Here is a 6,941-nt window from a genome sequence, read left to right as displayed (position 1 = left end):
CAACTGAAAGAAATAATAGTAACAAATTACTCCACTTACTAGACTCAGATGAATATATTTTACAAATCTTACCTACAAAATTATACAAACTACATCACAAGATGGCACAGGAAAATATTACAGGCCAATGTTTTTTCACAGACATGTAAATGTAACAAAAACATACAGACCAAATTACATTTGTAAAAAATTAAAGTAACTGTGTGTAATGCCCCTGGTGTGCCCGATGCAAAGAGCAACATAGAAGAAAAGTCTGTTACGTTTACCCAACACAGATCTTCCTGCTTCTCAATATAACATAGTGACTTGAAATAAATTGCCAACTCCTGATTTCTTTTTTAAAACTCAAGTAAAATACTGCCATATTCATCTTTATTTCTGGATGGTAGGGTCTTTTACAGATACTGGTTCCTGTCTCTCATAAAAAGTTCTGAAATAGTGGTATTTTATCAAATGACAGCTGAAACAAAAGGTAAGGTTTAAAGCAGCAGAAAGACTGTGGTATCACAGACAGCAAACAATTGTAGCAAGTGATTATTGGTTATTAAAAAAACATAAATTGTCTGAATGTTGTGGTTCACACCTGTAATACTAGCACTTTGGGAGGCTGAGGTGGGGAGATGGCCCTCAGGTCAGGAGTTCGAGACCAGCCTGGACAACATGGTAAAACCCTGTCTCTACCAGAAATACAAAATTAGCTGAGCATGGAGACACATGCCTGTAATCCCAGCTATTTGAGAGGCTGAAACAGGAGAATCACTTGAACCTGGGAGGCAGAGGCTTCAGTGAGCTAAGACCATTTCACTGCACTCCAGCCTGAGTGAAGGACTGAAATTCTGTCTCAACAACAGGAAGGAAGGAAGGAAGGAAGGGAGGGAGGGAGGGAGGGAGGGAGGGAGGGAAAAAAAAGAGAAAGAAAGAAAGAGAGAGAGAGAGAAAGAAATAAAGAAAGAAAAAGAAAGAAAGAAAAGAGAGGAAAGAAAGAAAGAAAGAAAGAAAGAAAGAAAGAAAGAAAGAAAGAAAGAAAGAAAGAAGGAAGGAAGGAAGGAAGGAAGGAAGGAAGGAAGGAAGGAAGGAAGGAAGGAAGGAAGGAAGGAAGGAAGGAAAAGAAAGAAAGAGAAAAGAAAGAAAAGAAGAAAGAAAAGAAGGAAGGAAGGAAGGAAGGAACAAGGAAGGAAGGAAGGAAGGGGAAAAGAAGGAGAAACATGAATCAACTCCTTTAAAAATTTTTAAAAATCACAGACAAGAAGAAAGTCTTGGAAGCTGCAAGGTAAAAGTAATGTGTCATTTACAAATGCAGTGTTAGAAAATTTTACACAAGGCACATCCTAACAACATGTTTAAGAGACTCCTAGAATCTCTAGCCAAGATAATTGTTTTCAGACTATGTCAGAAAAAAACTTTATTTTAAAGACTGTGACAGGTAGCTTTTTTAAAATATTCAAATCTCAAAGATTACAAAACAGGGCAATATTATTTTATCAAAAATATTATATAATTTTCAGAAAGAAATCATAAAAAGGTGTATACATTAACTTTAAACACTGATAAAAAATTGAGTAATACTGAATGAGTGAAACAGGAACACAGACTGCTATAGAAAACCAAAAAAAGAATAAAAACAAAATATCTAAAAAAAATTTTTTTTAATTTTGGGGGTAAAAAATTTAAAAATCAGTAACAGGAAAATCCCAAAAGTTAAAAAAAAAAAAAGAAAGAAAGAAAGAAAAGACATAAAAGTGAAGAGGTTCAACAAACAAATTAGGATACACGCAAAAATATTTATTAAAAAAAAAATATATATATATATAAGCACATTTTCAAAAATTACAGACAAGTAAAAGGTCTTGGAAGCTGAAAGATAAAAGTAATGTGTCATTTACAAACACAGTGTAAGGACATAACCAGTAAACTATCAATAAAAATTTTACAGGCCAGAAAGAAACCGGGTGACACAGTCAATGTTCTGATGGGGAGAAAAGGCTATCAAGGGAGAATAGTAACCATCAACAAATCTGTCCTGCCAAAAGATCAGCCTGGCCAACACGGTGAAACCCTATCTTTACTAAAATATAAAACTTAGCCGGGTGTGCCTGTAGTTCCACCTACTCCATAGGCTAAAACAGGAGAATCGCTTGAACCCAGAAGGGAAATGCAGTAAGTTGAGATCGCGACGCTGCACTCCAGCCTGGCAACAGAGTGAGACTCAGGGGGGTGGGGGTGGGGAACCTTTGAAACAACCGATTTCCAAAAAATATATTGGCGCTGCATGTGCTGTACACATAAAAGATGCTGAAAAACTTTCTTAAACTGAAAATTAAAAAATTCAAGAAAACAACACATAAAATTACATTATTTTCTGGGAAAGATATGCACATACACAAAAATAGAATACCATAATAATTCAGAAATAATTGTAAATTATTCTCTAATATTTGAAAAAATAAAGGCACAGAAATTGCAAAGACCTGATAATGAATATCCAATGTAAAAACATAATTAGAAACATCAATGACAAATTTCAGGACAGATGTTATGAGAAAAAAATTTTTATTCAACTGAAGTTTATTTTGTACCAAATTAAAAATGTTGTTTCTTACAAGTTTTATGTAACCCCCAAGGTACAAAAATATATATATATATCTTTTTTTGTGTATACATACACAAAAGTGAATTAGAAATAAGTAAATTAAGCATATCAACGTAAAACTCTGAAGACACAGAAAAAGAGAGGAAATGAGAAACAAAGATGAAATAATCAAATAATTAAAAACATAACAGTATGTCGTTTGCTTTTAGAAAATTATATATATATATATATATATTTAGCTTTCAAATAAAGAGAAGTACATTCAATAAATAAATTTATTAAAAATTTAAAAACCAGGCCATGCGTGGTGGTTCAGGCCTGTAATCCCAACACTTTGGAAGGCTGAGGCGGGCCAATCACAAGGTCAACAGATCAAGACTATCCTAGAGATGGTGAAACCCCATCTCTACTAAAAATACAAAAATTAGCTGGACATGATGGTGCAGGCCTGCAGTCCCAGCTACTCAGGAGGCTGAGGCAGGAGAATCACTTCAACCAGGGAGGTGGAGGCAGAAGTAAACTGAGATCACATCACTGCACTCCAACCCAGCAACAGCACAAGACTCCATCTCAAAAAAAAAATAATTGAAAACCAAGATCTAACTTTTTTTCTCTACAAAAGTCAGTTGAGATCTAGTGATAAAAAATACTGAAAGGGGCAAGATGGAAGTAGACATTTCATGCAAGTGTGGGTCAAATGAGAGCAGAAAAAATTAAAATATTATACAAGGTATATCTTAAGTCAAAAACTGTCATATTTTTAATATGTACTTCAAGTCAAATCTCCAAGGAGACAAAAAAAGACATTAAAACTTACAGATTTAGGCCAGGCACAGTGGCTCACATTTGTAATCCCAGCACTTCGGGAGGCTAAGGCAGGCAGATCACTTGAGGTCAGGAGTTCAAGACTGGCCTGGCCAACATGGTGACACCCTATCTCTACTAAAATCAGAAAAATTAGCCAGGCATGCTGGTAGGTGCCTATAATCCTAGCTTTCTGGAAGGCTGAGGAAGGAGAATGCTTGAACCCAAAAGGCAGAGGTTGCAGTGAGCGGAGATCACACCACTGCACTTCAGCCTGGGCAACACAGTGAAACTCTGTATATATATATATTTTTAAAAAGTATAAATTTATTCACTGGAAACCTACGACAAATTTGTATACACATGTGTGGATGTGTGTGCCTCACATTAGGGCTTCAAACATATAAAGCAAATACTGACAGAATAAGAGAGAGAAATAGAGAGCAATATAATTGTAGTAGGGTATTTCAATACTGCACTTTTTGTAATAAACAAAAAACAAGAATATTAGTAAGGAAATAGAAGAACTGCAGGAATTATAAGACAATTATTTGTAACAGAGGTATAGAAAACACTTCTTAACATCAGGATACACATGATTTTCAATAGCTAATACAACATTTTCCTTCATTGAACACCTCTTAGGCCAAAGAGAGAGTCTTACCAAACTTTTAAAAGCTAAAATTTTATAAATGACTTCCTATCATCAAAATGAAATGAGTATCTAATCAAATAAAAAAACAACTAAAAAATTCACAAAAACAACACACTCTTGAGGATGCCCTTCTGAAAGGCTGGAAAAGGGAACACTGTAATGATGTTCACCCTTCTCAATGCAATCTACAGATTTAATGCAAAGTTTTTCAAATTTCTCAATGGATTTTTTTACAAAATAGAAACAACAATCCTGAGTATACAGAATCTCGAAAGACAATAAAGTAGCCCAAAATATTGAAAACAAAACCAAACAATGTTGAGGGCATTACAGTTTCTGATTTCAAAACAAATTACAAAGCTACACAATTAAAACAATTTGGTATGAGTATAAAGGTAAACAAGTAGGCCGGGTGTGGTGGCTCACGCCTGTAATCCTAGCACTTTGGGAAGTTGAAGGGGGTAGATCATGAGGTCAGGAGTTTGAGACCAGCCTGGCCAACACGGTGAAACCCTCTCTCTACTAAAAATAAAAATAAAAAATAGCTGGGCATGGTGGCGTGCGCCTGTAGTCCCAGCGGATCAGGAAGCTGAGGCAGAAGAATCACTTCAACCAGGGAGGCAGAGATTGCAGTGAGCTGAGATCACGCGATTGCACTCCAGACTGGCTGACAGAGCAGGACTTCACCTCAAAAACAAAAACAAAAACAAAAAAGTAGACTCATGTTGTAGTGAGCCAAGATTGTGCCACTGCACTCCAGCCTGGATGACAGAGTGAGACTGCATCTCAAAATTAAAAAAAAAAATTTTGAATGCAATAGAATGCAGCACATAACTCTCACATATATGGTTATATGAAGTCATCTGGACACCAATGATTATTTTAGTATTGTTACTGAAAGCCAATAGGTAAAAGAATGCAAATTTCTGTCACCAAATTGTACAATAAATATAATTTGAAATATAAAAATACCGAAGTATTTACTCAGTTTGCAAAAACACAGGAAATATTCTAACTATAAAGGTATATTTTGATGATATTATGCAAAATAAAATGAGCCAGACGCAAACATGGTTGAAAAGTACAAGGAAATAGAAAAGAAGTGCCAGTTGTTTTATGTGTAGTATAAAATTTTTAGAAATCTTTTATAAAACAATGCAAATATACTTAACATGCCTGAAATTTACAGTGTTTTTGAGTTATGGTCTTACTCTGTCACCGAAGCTGGAGTGCATGGTACAAATATGGCTCACTGCAGCCTCAAACTTCAAGGTTCAAGTAATCTTCCCTTCTCAATCTCCCAAGTAGATAGAATAACACTACTATGTCTGGCTAGTTTTTTAAATGTTTTATAGAGATGAAGTCTCCATATGTCTCTCAGGCTGTTCTCAAGGTTTTGGACTCAAGATGTCTTCCAGCCTTGGCCTCCACAAATCCGGGAATTACAGGTGTAAACCACCACCATGACTGGCCATGAAAAGTACACTTAAATACATTTAAGATGGTAAATTTTACAGAGCTATAAATGTTTTCAAAAATTACCTTCAAGTCACAAAACTGTTTCTCTCACACAAAGAAATATATATTTTTTATTAAACACAAGGTGAAAATAAGACTATTTTCATGACTACTTATTTAGACAAGATAAAGCCACATTAAAAACCAGCTAAGAAAACATAAATACAAGATTAACCATAACCAAAATTGGGGACATATTTATAAATAAAAACACACACATATATAATCAGACTGTAATAGACATATGGCTAATTTATCTCTTAATTAAACCCCACAAATTCTGTAAACAGAATTACAAACCATTTAAAATTATAAAATCAAAAAACACAACAAAATTATGTTAAGAAATGTACACTGAAAAAACTCACTAATATGGAACTAGAGAACAATTAATGTTTACCCATAAAATCTGGTATGCAACATTGATGTAGCATTAACAACGAATTTGTGTAGGTAACTGTGGAACTGTGTACTCATTGAGGGTGGCTATTTTGAATCACTGGCATACACTGTAATTAGTAAAGTTTAAATGCAGTATAATCATAAACAGAAGATTCTAATGACAAACATGATAAATAAGCATTTTAATAAATGACATAATTTTTAAGTTTTAAATATATACTATTCTTACACAAAATAAAACTGCTGTAATCCAACTTTAGAAGCTAAGAATAGCCATACATTGCTAAATAAAGAAAAATTATGTTATATTTTAGGTATAGGCTGACAAAAGTGAGTAAAAATCCTATCATCTTTCTTTGCCTGCCTACTAATTATCTAATTCACTTCAGGCATAAAATGTAAATTCTAGTATATTGTTCTAAATGTCTAAATCTAAAATTACAGACAAAATCAAAATAGAAAAAAAAAAGTAAAAAGGTACAGTGAGAGTGACATCACTAAGATGGGAAAATAAAACGTGTCCTATTTGCCTATTTTCTGACAGCAAGAAAATTCATAAGCCATCCCTAACGAAAATGCCTTTATAAGAGAAACAGAAACCATGGCTCAAACCTGTAATGACAGCTACATGGTACATTAAGTCAGAGAACTGCTTCAGGCCATAATTTCAAGACCAGCCTGGATTATGTAGCAAGACCCCATGTAAAAAATAAGTGCCCTTAAAAGAGCTTTGAGATCCAGAGAGGGAGTTGTAAAACTGTGCTAATGCCCAAGATTGAGGAACACTCTTTTCAGAAGACAGGCTTACTTTGAAATAAAGGATACATCAATAAAAAAAATTGAAACAACAAAAATAAATTTAAAAACATTTCATGTCTATTGATTGAAAGAAAATTGTTAAAGTGCCATATTATCCATAGTGATCTCTAGATTCAATAAACTCCCTATAAAAATTCATTTTTTTTTTTTTTT

This window comes from Cebus imitator, unplaced genomic scaffold (genome assembly GCF_001604975.1).
Source record: "Cebus imitator isolate Cc_AM_T3 unplaced genomic scaffold, Cebus_imitator-1.0 Scaffold462, whole genome shotgun sequence".
NCBI classification, from domain to species: domain Eukaryota; kingdom Metazoa; phylum Chordata; class Mammalia; order Primates; family Cebidae; genus Cebus; species Cebus imitator.
This window is presented reverse-complemented; position numbering follows the sequence as displayed.